Source organism: Diadema antillarum, unplaced genomic scaffold, assembly GCF_040938485.1.
Source record: "Diadema antillarum isolate AM-2024a unplaced genomic scaffold, OU_Dant_1.0 seq00001926_RagTag, whole genome shotgun sequence".
NCBI classification, from domain to species: domain Eukaryota; kingdom Metazoa; phylum Echinodermata; class Echinoidea; order Diadematoida; family Diadematidae; genus Diadema; species Diadema antillarum.
Genome location: NW_027272589.1, coordinates 58,545 through 77,500, shown reverse-complemented (window position 1 = coordinate 77,500; position 18,956 = coordinate 58,545). Strand labels below are relative to the sequence as shown.

General features: G+C 37.2%; 1 long non-coding RNA gene across 1 annotated transcript in view; it reads left to right on the top strand.

The window, feature by feature from the left end:
* LOC139713209 (uncharacterized) overlaps positions 1-18,956 on the top strand; it is a 32,679-nt gene that overhangs the window by 717 nt on the left and 13,006 nt on the right. The window lies entirely within an intron of this gene.

Sequence of the window (18,956 nt, the reverse complement as noted above, 5' to 3'; positions counted from 1 at the left end):
TTCAGGATTAGACATGACTGGACTTTTCACGAAACTTGAAAGTCGAAAAAGAAAAACAAAAGATATATTGGGATAACTCGTACAAATCTGTCGTATACATTATACAAAAGTCTACATCACCCGTCCCGTGGGATCACTCTTGTGCTGCGATTGTTCAGATATACTTCTATAGACTATGGTTATCCGAACCAGTCTGGATATCAGACATTTGTTGGATTAGGAAAAAATAGATGTCTGTCAGGGTTGTTAATTTGAAAATTGCATCTTTATCATCGATCGCTATGCTGTCGATTTTATTCTCTTCTTGCGAATCAGTATCTTCTGAGAGAAACAAAGAGTTGCTTAGGAAGATGCTAGAGGATCGAAAAGAATCTAGATGGTAAAAACGGGGTATTTTATGATCGACTTAAATTGATTGGATTGTTCTTCTAGTATACGTCACCTGGGGGGGGGGGGGGGGAGAAGTAGTTTGTTAGCAAAGAAAACCGTATAGTAACAGTTAAAATGTCCTGTTTACCTTTGGGAGCAATAATTTATTAAAAATTCAAGATATGCCATTTTAGTCTAGTGGGATTTCTGAAAAAGGGCTCTCTAAAATGGTGTTAGAGGCATTTTTGAGTAAAAGTTGGGAACCGGTCTCTTTTACCTAATTTGAGTATGCTGAATCCGAAAAATCCGGTTCCCAAGCGCAATTCACCGATCTTGACCATCTAATTTGCATAAACAAAATGGTTGCCAAGCTACAGAAATTATCAGTTTCAGATACGCACTTTCTAGCAATTCTTTGCAAACAAGCTGGAAAAAGTGATTTGAAATGTTTGTACAGAGAATAGAATTACCAATTTACAAGGAATAAACGTTTCTCAGGTGGCAAAAAGTATATTTTATTCATAATTATGCAAATTAGGACTGAAATATGCATATATATATATATATATATATACATTAACACTGGAAGAGTAATTTTGACAATTAAATACTAAATATGTAGACTTTAAGGTTTTGAGGGTTGGGAAAACTCCGGTTTCCAAGCGAAATTCACCGATCTTGACCATCTAATTTGCATAAACAAAATGGCTGCCCAGCCACAGAAATTGTCAGTTATTCAGTTTCGGACACGGATTTTCTAGAAATTCTTTGCAAACGAGCTGGAAAAAAAGTGATTTGATATTTTGTACAAATAATAGAAGAAGCAATTTGAGGGATAAACGTTTCTCAGATGGTAAATAGTATATTCTATTAATAATTATGCAAATGAGTACTGACATATGCAGATAAATATATATTAACACTGGAGAGTAATTGTTACAATGTTTTTCTTGAGAGGCAAGTTAAACACTAAAGATGTAAACTTTAAGGTTTTGAGGGTTACGTAGGAAAACTCCGGTTCCCAAGCAAAATTCACCGCTCTTGACCATCTAATTTGCATAAACAAAATGGCTGCCCAGCCACAGAAGTTGTGAATTCCAGACACGCATTTTCTACATTTTTTTTTGTAAACGAGCTGGAAAAAAGTGATTTGAAATCTATGTACATAGAATGGAATTAGCAACTTGAGGGATAAACGTTTCTCAGGTGTTAAATAATATATTTCTTTCATAATCATGCAAATTAGTACTGAAATATGCAGATAAATATATATTAACACTGGAAGATTTTTTATATTTTTTTCTCTTGAGAGGGAAGTTAAGAATATTAGATATATACACCTGAAGGTTTGGAGGGTTAGATGAAATCTGAATCCCTTCTCAGTGGTATCAAAATAAATGCAAATACATATATTGTATCGGTATGCAAATCATATGCAGGCTTCATGAGTTTTATGCGCATGCAGTTCATTCAATAGTCTATATACCCTGGTAAAATTTTATTTTTCAAATCCTTTGAAATGGTCCTTTTGGATTTTTTTAAAGAATTCAAGTTAGGAACCCGATTCTTAACCAAAAATGATTGCGCTAGGGCTAAAAAACAAAACAAAAAAAAAACAAAAAAACCCCAAAACAAAACAAAAAACGGGTCTTTTTCAAGCGAATGAACTTTAAAATCTAATTTGCATAATACATACAAGATAGCTGCAATATTGCCATAAAATTGTTAATATCATGCAAAATATTTTTAGTACATTGATAATCGCAAAACGAGTTGATGAAAACTCTCTCTACACGGATCATGACTCAACTTTTTATGGGGGGGGGGGGGGAAATGTCATCGAACAGTGCCATTTTATTCATATGCAACATCCATTATTGTATTGTTCCAATATGCAAATCTATAGCATTAGCACGGAATTTCTATTTCCCAGTTAACCAGAGCATGGTAATCATATATATATATATATATATATATATATATATATATATATATGATAATAAAGATTACATATGATTATATATAACAAACATTCGTCTATAGGTTGAAATGGATAGGTGGTTTTATTCTATTTTGTCTTATGAAGTGTTTTTTTTTTTGGGGGGGGGGTTGTTTTGTCAAGTCGACGAAAAATACCTTTAATGTCACAACAAACATTATTGATGCCCCAATGAATAAACAAAATTATGTTGCAAGTCCGTTACATATATAAGACTGGATAAGGATCCATTGGAAAGTTAAGTTTGTAGAATAGCCGCGATCACACACTGGCAAAAGATCAAGAAGTTTAAGATCGCGATCTCCAAGATCTCAAAAGGCGCGGCCAAATTGGCAAAATATCGAAAAGTTTCAGATCGCAGTCTTTAAGATCTTGAAGTTTTTCAAGTGCGTGTGACTGCAAACTTTCCGCGAAACTTCCCACTACAACTAGGGATATTTCATTTTATAGTGCTGTCCTCTCCAAACTTCTCGATCTCTTGCCAGTGTGACCGGACAACAAAAGATCATGAAGACGTCGCGATCTTAAACTTTGCGATCTTTTACCACTCTGACCGCGCCTTATCATGATAAACTTTAATAACGATGTTAGAATAGCAGTGAGTGAGAAGAAATGGAAAAAAAAAAGACGTGTGGCACACATCCACCTATATTATATCCTTCTAGGCCTACATCTGTTATAAGAATGTAACTTAGTCAACTTCCAAGACAGTTCGAACTCTGAAATTGCATCGGCCAGTGCAATCTGCGAAATAAGGGGTTTACACCTTCCTGTTCCTTTTTGTTTTTGTTTTCAGTATACTTGGATAACATGCCGCCAGTGATAACCAACAAGTATGATGCATTTCAATTTATTCTTAACTGGACGACGCCACGCTCCCTTGTCTGTCTGACTTCTGATATCAGATCATAGAAATGACATTCTTAGCAAACAGACCTCTATAGCTTTAAGGGCCAGCAGATTGTAAGATATAAGGAATAATTAATACTCATTAGAAACCATGTTACATACAGATGATTCCACTTCATATCAGACGTAAATGGACGCCATTTTGCCTCTCATTATATGGTTTATCAAGTATAGTTTTTGAATATCCACATTGTCACTTGAATTTCTGCCCAAGAATTAGGATATGGATCTTTTCATGGAGGACCTGGGTTTTCCATTACCTTGCGAACATGAAGTTACTTTTGTTCCCTTGAGAGATAACATCTATCCGATAGCTACCTTAAAGATGCCTTCTTCCGTATAGATACTGGAGTTGTGCTTTTTCTGCCAGACTGATGCTGACAGTAGCACTCACAATGACTCACAATCATCAAGGATGCTGCTTGTACGAGAAAAAAACTAAAGGGTTCCAAGAACATGGTTGTTATCAGTCGTCTTTATAAGAATAAACTTATATTCGATTCAAAAGATGCATCACACAAGCTCGTTTGGCACAAAATATGTTCCGCCATTTTACCGACAAAAGTATACTGGACGCTCGAAAAGCAGTCCAACGACAATACTCCAGTATCTTTAAAAAAAATAAAAAAGGAAGAAAATCCTGCTCACTGTGCCAGACCTGGTTCCCGTTGCAAGAAAGTTGCAATCAATTGCAAATAATTGCTAATTTTGAAACACCCATTCTGATTGGCTCAGGGTCTGCCCTATTAAGAAGACATGCATGCAACAATGATTTTGATTGGCCAGTGACAATCATTTGCAAGTTGCGTTTAAACGCAAAGTTTCTTGCAACGGGGCCCTGATCTTTCTTCACCAGTAGACATTGGATGGGAACGTTTTGATCTAATCTACAGCCTGTACAACTGATATATCTAGCTCCAATCCTGCAAATTTGCCTTGAGGTGATTTCATGTGCATGCGAAAGCATTGCAGAACATTTCGATGCAAATGTCACAAATTAGGCCTACGATGTACAGCAGTGTGTGCATGTTAGCAACAATGTGATGATGCAAACCTTGCATGAATGCAGATCAATTTAGTTCGATTGAGAAATAGACTTTTTGACTCAGATTATGAATCTTTTCAGCCAAAATATATAGGTGTTGATGACTAGAATTACAAAGTTCATCCTACGTTTCTGTTTCCGACACTGTCCGAGATACCAGGATTTTTCTTACAATTTTTTTTTATGCTTGAGCCTGCAGAGTGGGTGAAGAGATAGATTAAAAAAAAAAAAACATAAATTATAACGAGATTTATGAAATTGCCACTTGATTTTAAATTCAACAGATTGAAAATAATTATAAACAAATCTATCCAATGAAAACGACAAAGTACAGGGTGGAAAAAGCGACCTTGCACTAATCCATAGAGTAATGTATAGTGATGTGATTGTTCGATAACTTTGATGGCAAGACCTTGTTTTGGTAGTGAATATGCATATAGAAAATGGGTGAATATTTGCATAATTTATTATGCAAATGAGATAATAGATGTGTGTTGTTTACTAGTTGCAGTTAATTTTTGCATCTCTTAATCACTCCAGGAATCATTAACAGGTCTTGATATTGTTATAACTGTTATGAAACATATTCATGCTTATATTGCGGCAGTGCGTTGTAGAAGCTCGAAACCTGCTTGGTCTACGGCCTCTTGAATATCAATTTGCAAACATATTTCATTTTAGTATCATTCAGTTCTCCTTTATTGATTGATTCCAGTACTTGATTTACTTCGGACTCTGACGACATCATTATGTGCAACGTGTTTGCCCGATATCTTAGCTGCGTTTTAGTACGCCAAGGTACATTTTGTTAGCAAGACTTTGTTTTAGGGAATATATCCATAGAAAATTTGTATAATCTATATGCAAATTAGATTATTGGGGTATTTCTAATAACTGTGTTTTTTTCTTGTATCTCCTTTATCACAAAAGAATCATCAACTTACGTCTTGATATTATAACTATAATGATTCAGATTCATATATCGCGGCAATGCGTTGTAGAATCTCGAAGCCTGTCGTAGTAAAGCCTCTTGCGTACCAATTTGCATACGTTATTACAAATATTGTTATTCATTTTTTTATTCTGAATTGGTTGATTCCAACACTCGATTTTCCTCGGACTCAAATGACACCATGAACACTTTGTTTGACCGATAGCATATCTATATTTTTCACTACGCCAAGTTACATTTTAATAGCAAAACTTTGTTTTAGGGGAAAATATGTTGAGAAAATGGAAAAATATTTGCATAATTTATTATGTAAATGAGATGCATGTTTTGTTTTAATACATAAGGTTGGTTCTTGTATCTCTTTAGCGCACTAGAAATCGTGAACCGGTCTTGATACAATGACAACTATCTTCAGAATTATGATTCAGATCCATATATTGCAGCAATGCGTTGTAGAATCCAGAATCCTGCCAGTTATGTATCCTCTTGTGTACCAATTTGAATAGATATTTGCATAAGTGTGATTGAATTCTTTTGAATTGATTGAATTCTTTTGAATTGATTTATTTTGATTCGACTCCGGCGACAAAAAGTACTTTTTGTTTGCCCGGTAACTTGTTAAAATGATTAGAAACAGAAGTGAACACGTACTATACATGTGCATATATATGCGGTAATGCATTACTGTATCAGCGGCAACGCCTAATTTGCATATTTCACTTCTTAATTTGCATATATAAGTGAAAGCTATGAACAAATGATGACCTAGATTTTGTCTTTGCACCTTAATTTCTGAAATTACTACTATTTCTGCATGTCTAGGGAGATGATATGAAAATTAGATCATCGAAACACCTTAAAAAGCAATGAATTGGCGGCCATTTTGTTTATGCAAATTAGATGCTCTTAGACTCAAAATTCCGCTTGGGAACCGGCATTTTTGGATTCAGCGTACTTGAATTATTCAAAATAGACCGGTTCCCAACTTTTACTAAAAAATGCCTCTAACAGTCATATTTTCCCCAAATCCCACTAGACTATTTAATGCATATGTGTAGGTCTGTTGTACTACAAAACATCCTATCATTTATAAAACTGTCTCGATAAAGCCTAAGATGTTAGGAGATAACTGTAGACGGTTTAGTGTGGAAACGTTTTTATTGTAACTATTGTTCATATTTTGTATATTATTTAACAATACTTAGCATCGATTATACTGATTCAAATTTTTACAGTGACTGTTTCTATCCCTAACTCACACTTTGGAACTATTTTAAAGTACTAATGCTGGGTTTTTGTTTCATCTGCAATTGGTGAATTACGCCGTTGATTGCCAAAGCATGTGATTATGAGAGTACGGCATTCAGTTGCAAAAGGTCTTGCCGGTTTGTTTGTTTGTTTGTTTGTTTATTTTTTTTAATAATTATACCAGGAGTTTCCTTGCCTCCTTGCAGTGGAGATTGTGTCTGTCTTGCTTTTTTCTTCTTCTTCTTCTTCTTTTTCTGGCATGCTCGACTGTCGATTCCATCGAACACATAGATGACTGGAAGCTGCACTGAAAACAGCCTAAGTGTGGTGCAGGTGTGCGTTTAAAGTTTGCCCGGTGTAGCTTTGCCTTTTCGCCGTGAGAGATGCCCCGCGTAAAGAGGATGGCTAGTAACTGATCAGTTAATGACCCGTTAGCGATCGCCCCGACACTGTACAGACATGCTAACCTGGAAACATTGAACTGCACATTTCTTGAATATGAGACAATTCTGAAGCAAATAATTTTCACACAACAATAGATATGTAATGTTCTCTTAAATGAATCCCACGAGGATTAGAACAATAATCCCCCAGCATTCCCTCTGATTCCCACTGATCAGTTACTAGCCATCCTCTTTAAAGAAGGACGATCTTTAATATTCTAGAAAAAGGAAGTGTTTTCGTGAAAATATTTCAATTCCGGGCGGGTTCCTCTTTCTTGGCTCCATTCCTCTTCCAACCATCTGTACGCCGTACAGCTCGTGAGACCACCTGCATGTTTCGACCAATGTTCTCTCGCTTCTTCCTTTTCTTTTCTCTTTTTTTTTCTTTTCCTTTCTTATTGACTTCTTGGGTCTCAGATCAAAAGGCGAAGGCATTACAGATATGACTACTAGATCTTGTCTTCTTGCTTTCTCGGATCCAAGAAGTCGAAAAGACTAGATATCTGATCTCGCCTCCTCGAACCGAAACTGTTCGAGAGCGGGATATATCATTTTGTCTCCTCATTGGCACTCATGAGCTTCCGCGTAAAAGGTCGAGAGTAAACCCTGCCAGTATTTCACTTTCTTTTTTTTCTTTCTCCCCTATCCCGCCGATACCAAACACGGACTTTCATCTATCTCTTATTGTGGCGACGAGGTTTTTACGTGTCTCATATGTTACATCTTTGGGGAGTGACACCAGATTGTGGAGTGTGTGTGTATCCGTGCCAAAATCGTATTGGGAGTAGGCCTTCTATGTAGTCTGTAGGGATTGAAAGAAAGTAGAAGCCAAAATGTAATTTATGACATTTTTCTTTCATCCAAACGTACCCAGAGGTCGGTATCCAAACGGGCAAATATAATGTTCTTCTATTACATGAAAGGTGCGTCGGCCTACACCCTTTGCCTAAAATTACATTATTCATTCACATTTGCATACTGGTAGACGTCAGTTACTTCAGTTTCGTTTTCTTTAGATTGAATTAGGGTGGTATACCTATCATTCATCATTGATCGCGACTCGTTGTCTTGGTAACCCTGCCGCAGACAGAAACACCTAAAAGGCTGATTTGGCAGGAAAAAAAAAAAAGTTGTGATGTCTGAACTGTTTCTGTCCAATTTTAAAAGGTCGACGGATATATTGAAAAGTTGAAATTTGCAGGTTTATTGACGTCTTTCCATGGGTCTTCGGCTCTACTTAAAGTTTGAAAAACCTAATCTTAATTTCCAGATTCGCTTTGCTCGCAAGCCTATGCCTTTGTTCTACCTGGGGGAATTCCTATCTGTTTCTGTGGTCGGTTTTTAGCAAGAAATGGGGGGGGGGGGCGGAGGGAGGAGAATTCACTGGAAAGCTCGGAGTCTTGAGAATTCGGCAATACCAGAAAGAATTGTGTTCAGTGTCTCTATCAAGCATCATGGTGACGCGACAAGTATGTTTCTCACTCCTTGAGATTTTGCGCAGTCTCTCCCTTGTAGCACGTTGTCACTATACATTGTAGTGATCCAGGAATCCTGTAAGTTCCTGCAAAAAGTCTACGGGGAACAGGAGTGTCGCGGGTTCTATTGGTCCTCCTTCTCTCTAAACTGCCACTCCCCCTTTTCCCTCATTGATTCTTCCTTTCTTCAATTTTAATTTTTATTTCTTGAACTCACTAAACCGATATATACTTGCTTGATTGTAAATTCATTGTCATCATAATGGATTCATTTCTATTTGTTTTATTCTATTGTTGTCTTCTAACCTAACGAAGACACGTCATTAAATGAATATAAGACAACTGAACGCGTTGACTGAACGTTGGGACAAAATAACAAGTTTAACGCCCTATGGCAGGACCACGTGACCGCTGACACATATGATCACACTGCTAATGGCCGTATAGTCATTATGGCCGACGACAATAATATGGCCATTATGACAAACGCAAATATGAAGGCATTGCTACCATTAACCTTATTTTTGATGATTGGTGTTACCGATGCCATTTTCGACACCACACTTTGTTACGACGTCCAAACGTGTATAATGTGCCATCGCCAAAGCTCTGTGCGATATTCCGAGAGCAGTATCACCAATCTAGCTTATACCAGCGCCACCCTACACCTGTCCACTATAAACCACTAAAATCCCAATCCTCGACTCTGCAACGAGTAGGCCGTACATTCGTGGCATACTATCTCGACCATTGGCATTACCACCATCGTCAACAGCATCATTACCACCCTCACTAGTACATTAGCACAGACACCACGACTGCCACTAACACTAGATCCTACGAACAGTAACTCCAACAATAACAATCTTCATCACTACCTTATTTGTCATCACGTGACTATAAAATACATACTGCTCAAATTGGAGTCGCGATATTCATTGTAAATTCATCGAAAAACTGCCTTGAATTTTTCAGGTGTTTTCTTCAGAGTAATGCCTTCTAGATTGTTAGATTGTAGACAGATAAATTTTTATCGCTTGTCACTTTGTCTTTTGACTATTTTTTAGGTAGGAAATAGACACGTATTAATCCTATAAGAACTCTGAATGTGAGATCCATTTGCTCTGGAGGCACCTTCCTCTGATCTTTCAACGTTTTGCTCTGAAGATAATTCTGACCATCTGCAAACACTTGAGGCGATGGGTGTACGGGGGAGGGCACGCATGTAGACCCACGCATCTCCCGGGCAACGCCGCCGAGTTTTCCCAAGGAGGTATAATACGCTCGCCTGGCACCTTCTGGGTTTTCCCCGATGGGACGTTCGTCTTGATGAAGAAAACCATTCATCTCACATGCGTGTCAAAGTTTAATGACGATCCAAACGATGGTCTGGGGGCAAAGCAAAGTCGTGAATCAGGTTTTGCGTTAGGTAAATGTGGCACAATCCAAGTCCAACTCGATCAATCCAGGACGTCGCATTCATTTTGCGAGTTATCAGTGAGACAAGTTCACATTTTTAACTGAATTTTGATAAAATTTCGGAAGTAGAAGATCATGTTAGTAATGGTCAACATCTACAGCAGGTGTCGCTGTCAAAACGAAGGTTTAGGATTCAAGAGTGGCCTAGTCCTGCACTTGAGCCAGGCACCGCGTCCTTGAGTCAGGCACTGTATCCACAGAGTTCCTCTCCGACCATGGTGTAATGTGTAAGATGGGTTCTGGTAGAAGGCGGAAACGTTTAATCAAGGAGGTGGGAGTCCCACCTGGTTTAAAGGGATTGTATAGTTTTGGTTGAGATACAACTGCAGGTTTCTAACATTTTTGGTGAGATAATGAAAAACCTCTCATGGAATATGAAAGACCATGCGATTCCAAGAGGAATTCAATGTTTATTTGATGAAACTTGGTTGGAGATAGCTGAGATATCCTTAACAAAGCAATCCTAATGAAAGGTGCGACCCACCTTTTATTACGATTGCTTTGTATTACTTTGTTTTTGGATGTTTCTGCCATTCCAAACCCGATTTTAATCAAATAAACTTTGAATTTCTCTAAGAATGGTATGCTCTGTGTTATATAAGTGATTTCTTGGTCGTCATCCTCATCTCTGCCAATACTCTATACTATCCCTTTAAACATAGCTGTTTTTGAATAGCATGTGTGCTGCACAAAGTGGTACGGAGTGATTGTACAGTGTAAGTGTGGATCTGAAATGTCATTTGTATGCGGTTTAGCAATACATTGTAGATTGTAATAATCTCGCTCTGATCACCAACACGTCGCTTGAAAGCATGTTATAAAACGTTTGTTTAACAGGGCTTTGAACTGTATTTTAAGTAGGCCTACATATCTAGGACAGTAAGCATCAGATTGGAAATAACCAGGCGTCTAGTTCTGCTTGGAAATCTTGGGAAAAAAACACCAATCGAGACACAAAGGTATGTTAGTGAGTGTTTAGATATCGTGTTTGTGATCAATCATCGTTTGCGATGTGATTTTGACAAATCGTATTTCCTGTACCGTGTCTCTCTTCCCCACTCTCTCCCCTGTTTCTATTCATATCTTCCCCTCTCTCTCTCCCTCCCTCATATATATTACTGGTCATGCTTCATATGGGGGGGGGGGGGGGGGGGCAAAAATACACCTCTGCTCTTGCTTTGCTATGTATTGTCGTTATCCGTTATCATTTGACGAAAAAGGATCGTCGGTCCTATGGGTCCACACCCACAAGACAAACAACGATCTCTGGTTTTCTCCAAATAAAGGGAAATCTTGTGTTTTGTTTCTAAATGGGTTGTGAAAAATTTTCATCCGGTTGATGCTGGCTAGAAATGATAAAGATACATTAGTCTTTGTTCGTATATAGTATAAAGGAGGAGAAAACTCTGCCGTGTTGATAAAATACAAACTGATAAAATGAGATTACAATTACCGTACATGAATTTTAGTTTGATTGCTTCACTGCATTTTCAGTTAGAAAACAAAAGGAAAGCCACATCATTTTCGAGTTAGCTTTGAAAAAAATGATGATAATGATGATAATAATGATAATAACGAAATGTATGACATCATCACCGATGCTATAGTACGCATGATGTGGATGCTACCAATGAAACTTCTTCGTGACGAACTTAAAACATACGAGGAAAGTAGACAGGTAATGTGACTGCATGTGTATATTGTAGTGGTCATGTTTTCTCCATTCAAAGACATCTTTTCTTCTTCTTCTTTTTTTCATAATTTTTCATGTAAGACACTAAATGAGGGAGGGAGGGAGGTGGCATGTTGTTGCTTTATTTTCACTCTTGTTGATTCTCTTTGTTGATGTTTTGTCCAACAATAAGGATGCCTTGATCCGGGGTCCAGTAACACGTAGCTGTTTAATCTGTAGAGAAATGGAAGAGAGAACTCTCTTCTGCATCCATGGTATAATCAACCGCCACTGCGTTAGCGAATGTACGACCTCGTGTCTCCTTTAAGGAAACAAAACAAAACAAAACAAAAAACCTGTTGTAATAGACATACAAATGGCGTATACGGTCACAGAACTGCTAAAATCATTGTCGTCGCCCTCAAAATGCGAACGGAGGTAAAATCTCAAAGGGGGTGACCGACGGGTCAATACTAAACAAGTTGGTGGATTGGAAATCCTTGGCGTATTGCTAGGCACACAATGCCGTCTTCGACAGACGGGTTTCCCTCTCAACACCTCCCTGGTCCAGGTAATTATTAATTCTACCCTGGTAATATTCGGACTAAAGAAAATAACGAGATCAACATCTACCATAATAGAACAACCATCCCACTAGTCCCTAAAACCACACACACACACACACACATAAGAACAGATGCATTATGGCACAGATTTGATGCACATAGAAATAATTATGATCAGAGACAAGCAACATCCGAATTTTGGTTTGATGATTTTAGAGTGGGAAATAAAATCCAGGAGATAATCATGGAGAAGTGTTCTATTTTTGGGAAATCTATATTCTCTTTTTCTGGCCCTAAATTTTGGAATCCTCTTAATAACCGTATGAAAAAAAAAAGTTACGTTTCAATACTTTCACTTTAAGTTAAAGAAATGTTTCTGAAATTCCTATACAGTAGAATGAGTTATATATCTTGTTTGCCCTAATTTTAATTATTTTTATCATAAACCTTCATATCAAATTTTTTTCTCTCTCTCTTTTTCTCTTTACCTCAGCGAGCATCTTTAGTGAATCGCGTAGGTTGATTTTGACCCTCCAAATCATTTTATTTCCTTCACCCTTTTCCCGTCATCTTCAGTTCAGTTCAGTGCAGTTCAATTTATTTTCATATTTTCCCTTCCCTTTCCCTATTCTAACTTCACAAATTATCACATTATGGTATCAGAGGAAAGGCCTTGGAGTGGTTCAGGAGTTATCTTACTAATCGAAAACAATTTGTATTTATCAACGGACATGCATCGACTACGCAAAATGTTAGCTGTGGTGTTCCTCAAGGAAGCTTACTAGGTCCCCTTTTATTCATTCTCTATGTTAATGATATGTCAAATTTTTCAAACATCCTCTCTTTCTTATTATTTGCGGATGATACTAATGTGTTTTTATTTGATCCTGATCCTGATCGATTAATTGATATCCTAAATAGAGAATTAATGAAGTTACTTCAGTGGATAAGAGCGAACAAATTATCAATAAATTTGCAAAAAACTAAATGCATGCTGTTCAGTAATTCGCTGGAAAATTTACCGAGAAATATTTTCCTGGAAGACACGATCATAGAAGAAGTTTCTTCCATCAAATTCTTAGGTTTGATCCTGGACAATAAACTTACCTGGGGTTCGCATATTGATTCTGTATGTCGTGTTATTTCAAAGAATATAGGTGTTATAAACAAAGTTAAATTTTATCTTCCCAAAAATGTACTTTTTATGTTATATTCTACTTTGATACTACCTTACTTAAATTATGGGATACTTGCATGGGGAAGCACTTTTTCTACTTATACAGAAAGAATATTATTATTACAGAAAAAATTACACGTATCATTTGTCACGAATCGTGGAGAAGTCATACTAATAATTTATTCCACGAAAATGATATTTAGAAAATGTATGAATTCTATCGTTTGCAATTAGGACAATTTATGTATAAACTCACCGACCATTCTCTCCCCCTTGTGTTTGATTCCATGTTTTTAAAGAATGAACGGTTTTTGCAAAATCTTTATTCTCCTTTTCTGGACCAAATTTCTGGAATTCTCTGGATAATGATATAAAAGAAACTTTAAGTTTTTATACATTTTCTTTAAAGTTAAAGAATCATCTAAAAACTTCGTATGCAGCATAATAATTCATTCTTCTTTTTTTTACTTTTGATTTTCAAAGTTGTTGTTGCTTTGTTATTCTCACTACTCTTTGCTCATCAGCGAGCCCGTGCTTCTGTGACTCCAGTGCCCTGGTTATGACCCACCATTTCCCTCTCCTCCCCCCCCCCCCCCGCTTTGTCCACCTCGGACTTACTATCTTCTTCACTACTATATCTTTCTATCCTCTCATCAATTTTTCCTTACAAGAGAGCCGCCACGTGTTTGTAAATGTGCGTCCGTATGTGTGCGTGTATGTGTGTATTACTCTGTCTGTCTTTTTTTTTTTTTGCTACCGCTTAGGGAAATTTGTTGTTATTGTTGTTGTTGTTGTTGTTTTTTGCAATTATATTTTTTTCTCTATGAGGGGACTGCATTCTCCAAGCTCTGCTTTTTACCAGTCCCCTCCATTTCCAGCAATATTGTTTATGCATTTACCACAGTGACGTAACAGTTATTTGTATCTCTGCTGATAATTTACCTGTATCTCTGTTACAATGTTATTCTGTTCATTTCATTGTGGTACTGATTTCATGACGTCTGTGTATATGAGCGTTTCTTTGCATATATTTCTTATTATTTGTTTGTTGGAAGTGAAATAAATCAACTTGAATTTGAAAATAATAAGCAGACATATTTCAGTCAATTTTATGCCAGCTTATGCTTTAAAAACAGGGGGAAAAAAGAACAAACAAACAGAGACTGTGCATTACATGATTTCTGGCCATTATTTTCTTTAAATGACAGTTTTCACCACAGCATTCACTCTACCACCAACATGCTCTCCCCCACATTGCGGCTGTGACCTTTGTATCTTTGACCTCGGGTCGAATTCATGCATCGGTACTAAATCTTTATGATATCAATGTCTATGTAGTGTTCTGAAGCGGAGTTTACGAAGAATGTTCCACGTATACAGCGTGATCTAGTGGGAGAGGGAGAAATGAAAAAAGTACGAAAAACCCTCATAGAAACTTCTTTACAGATCTCATTAGACATATTTCTGTCTACTTTTGTATTAAACAACTTGGATTTGATTATATACATATATATATATATATATATATATATATATATATATATATATATATAAGTCACAGGGGTGTAATTGGTGGTCCGAAAGATAAAGAAAAATATAACAAATAAATGATTTAACGAAATTTCAAAACAATATAATAAACCATAAAAAAGTATGTCGATATTGACAGGAATAATAACATGGTTCAAATACCACGTACTATGACTAAGAATTAAGAAATAATATAAGAATATTATAAAGCGAAGTCATTCAAGAAAATGTTATAATCATTATTAATGATAATGTGAAATTGGCAGGTGTGATAACAGAATTTTGATGACTAAAACACTAAGTTAACCACATGTATATATATTATACATACATAGACTTAGGTGAATGTACTTCTTTTATAGGGAGGATAAAACTAGAAAAAAGGTAATTGCCTGAATTTTTCTGTAAAATGGATTAAATTCGGTCGTGAAAACTATCTTGTATTCTAATCACGGCATCTGAACGCGAATTATTCTCCCCCTTTTTTTTGCGTGAGAGGAAAAAAAACACACACACATAAAAACAATCTACACATTCACAAATTGTGGCGTCGTAATCGGGCCACCTAAACATATCTACTTTTTCTTTTTCTTGTTCTTTTAAATGGTGGTCCGACATCTATTTCTCGTGGCCCCAGGCCAGCGGGCCTCCGCTAATGTCAAACCCTGTATATCATATTGAATTGTTGTTGATATTAATATCTGCTGTGAACCAAGGTGAGAAGAGCTACGAAAACGATATGTGATGGAGTACTCCGTGCTCGTAAAGATATATTCTTCAGTTTACAGCCTGCGGAGGCTTCGTCTCCACAACCAACAGCTATTAAATCATTGTCAAGGCCGACTCAGCACGGGAAGTTCAACCTGGATCCACGAACTGAACATTGAGCACGAAGCAAACAAACAGGATTACGGATAACAGGGGAGGATCCAGGAATTCCTTTAAGGGGAGACGCCTCTATAGAATTAAAGGGGGCGCACGCACCACCCCCCCCCCCCCCCATTTTTTCCTTTTTATTTCTTTGTTTTGACCAATATGAGGAAGGGACGAGCGCCCGGTGTGCGTCTCTCTCTGGATCCGCTACTGAGTAAGAATGTTTCTCCCAGGTTTACGAGATCAACTCTTGTGCGATATGGTTTTGTCTCTTTCCCGTTTCGCGGACGTCGGGTGAGCAGAGAGCATGACCCTGGTTGTTATGGTGCCGAGACGCTGTTGCTATGGTACCAAGACGCTCCGCGGAGCTGCTGCTGGGCTGCGACGCTAAGTTTAGCAGCACAGCGCTCATATAACCATATCAAATAATGTATAATTCACATTCTTGACATAAACGAATCTGGACTGGGTAAATGCGCTTTAATGACACTGATTTGTTGAGGATACTCAGATGTAAATCAGCAGATAGTCATAGAATCGACATTGATGAATGACATTGGTGAACGGAACATCTAGATGGATATACACATACACACAGACACGCACACATGAAATGGACACATAACATAATACCCACACACATACACACACACACACACACACAGACACATGCATGATTCGGGAAAAGCAGCACAATTTGACAGTGATAACAATGTCCGCGGACCCCCTCCTCCCCCCCCCCCCCCCCCCGTTTGCTTCTTGGTATTGCTCACCGCAAGGTATGTGCAAAATGATGGATCTGTCAAAGTGGTAGAACGGAACAATCAAAGTGGTTGTTTTGTCTGAAAGATAAAATATGAAATGATGGATCTGTCAAAGTGGTAGAACGGAACAATCAAAGTGGTTGTTTTGTCTGAAAGATAATATATTACGTGGGTGTTAGATGATTACAGAAGAACGTGATTATAAATAATATCAGTGAAAAGCTTGGGGTAAGATCAAACGATTCGTTCAAAAGAATTTAGAAAGTTTTGATCAGACCAATGTAGGCCTAGTGTCATCGCTGAATGAGAGGAAGACAACAATTCATGATGTCACAGTAGCGGAACAATATGATAAATGATACACAGAAATTGTTTTTATTTGCTAGGATAATCAAATAACAGTGGGTTGCTAGCAGCCCCTTTAGAAGGCAACAGGGGCAACAATATCATCCATATATAACATTACTAATGGTATATTTTACTCTCCCTCCCCCCCTAAAAAAAAAACAAACAAGAAACGTCAGAATAAACAATTTGACAGATATTGACCTAAAAAAACATGAGGGTATTTCCTGCCAATTTTGTGCATAATTATTGAAATAGTGAGCATACTGTTTCGATCAAATATACATTAGTCTACCGCTCCTCGTTGCGCTGTATCAATGGATTCTTTCGCGGAGAATTATTTTACGTATATTGCATTTGCTATAACAAATGGAGCATGTCATGTCGTATGAACCAGTCAAGAGTATCGCACGCACTGTGAATGCATAATTTAGTAATCATTACAATTTCCTTCTACCTTGATCATTAATTTGCGTTGATGCGTTTTTCAGCTGACTATATGCATTGCCACCTATGCATTATAGTAACAGATACTACATAGGGCCTACCTGATACGAATGCTTATTGCATGCAGTTTTGTAGTACTGGCAGGGTTCTGGAGATCATGTGACAGCAGTCTACCGTCAACTTAGCAGTTATCACTGTCTATAACATTATTTATCTATCAATTAAGGGTTGTGATCTTGTCATCTCCTCGCTCAGTTATTCGATAATCTATGTATTTGGGAATCACTCTTCAAATTCTAATTCTAATTCAATCTAGGCAGCTTCCGGATGATTTTCAGACTTTTGTATTTGAACAACTATAAATTAGTCATACATATTTTTAGAATTCACAGTGATTGGGATGAGAAAAATAATGTTTTCAAAATTTATAACAAATTGCAATGAACAAGGATGATGACATGGCAGCCTCAGCACCATACGAATGCATGAGTTGGGCCTCAAGGAAGCAGAACAAAAGAAGAAGGTATGCATATAGATTCTACACAAGTGAACTTGTTAGCAAGCGGTATTGTAAAGGAATTACACTGCTTAATTTCTGAAATAAGTGAGGCTCCTATGTCATAAACACAGTGCTGTTCAGTGTAATTTGTTTAAGATTTTCAGAGTTTTGGTTTCTCTACTCAAGGATCACGATAAATTTCACAAATCTATACATGGAGCTGTCGATTAATGTACATGATGCGAAATTATTAAAAAATGTCTGTATTGCCCCTTTAACTCTCCACAAATACCACATGTTGCTGGACAAATTGATATTGTTCACATAAAGATCATAACACATGTTTTGGTGATAAGCCATCTCTCAGACACGCCCACCGTGATTTGAACGAGGGATGAAAGCTAGCTTTCCGCAAAATTGTGTCTGGTCTTGGAGAGATGAAATCCCAATCTTAGTTTGTTTTCGTTTGCTTATAAATACCTACACGAAAATCTAATCGGTGCCACGTGTATCTCTTTCAATCTGATCACTGTTTTTTTTTCCTATAATTTGATTTGATTTGATTTGATTTATTTCTGCTTAATTCCGTTACATCAGATAGGATCATGTACATGTCATTTATGACAAACAGTATATCAACACATAGTTTTTAGTACAATTATACAAGACAAATACAAATATATATCTAGCTTATGGAACTTAAACAGAAGGGTCTCCAAAAGGGTTTCCTATAATCTTCTTATTCATCTTAAGAAACATATTTTGATCAATTTCCGATCAATGAGCTTCCACCGAATGACATCATGCAAGTTAGTGTTTAATGATTGTTGATATAGGCTCGTTGGAGAGTGATGCAGCTGAAACGTGACAGTTCGTAAAGTCTTCCAGAAGCGCTAAGGTGTTTCACAGATTTTTACCTGTTCTGTTTGTTGCCTTTTATGTGCGTTCCCGTGGTACTAGTAGTAGGAGGGGCAGAACATTTATGTCGTAATCGAGATAGCATACCATAATAGTTCTGGATTATAGTATCTCCCGTTTGCAAGAGGAGTTTCCCTTACAGGGGAAGTCGACCCTGGAGATAATTTTGTGAATAGAAGTAGACAAATAAGAGGAACAGGACAACGAAAATTTGAGCATGAAGCTACTAAGCGTTCCATAGTTTGA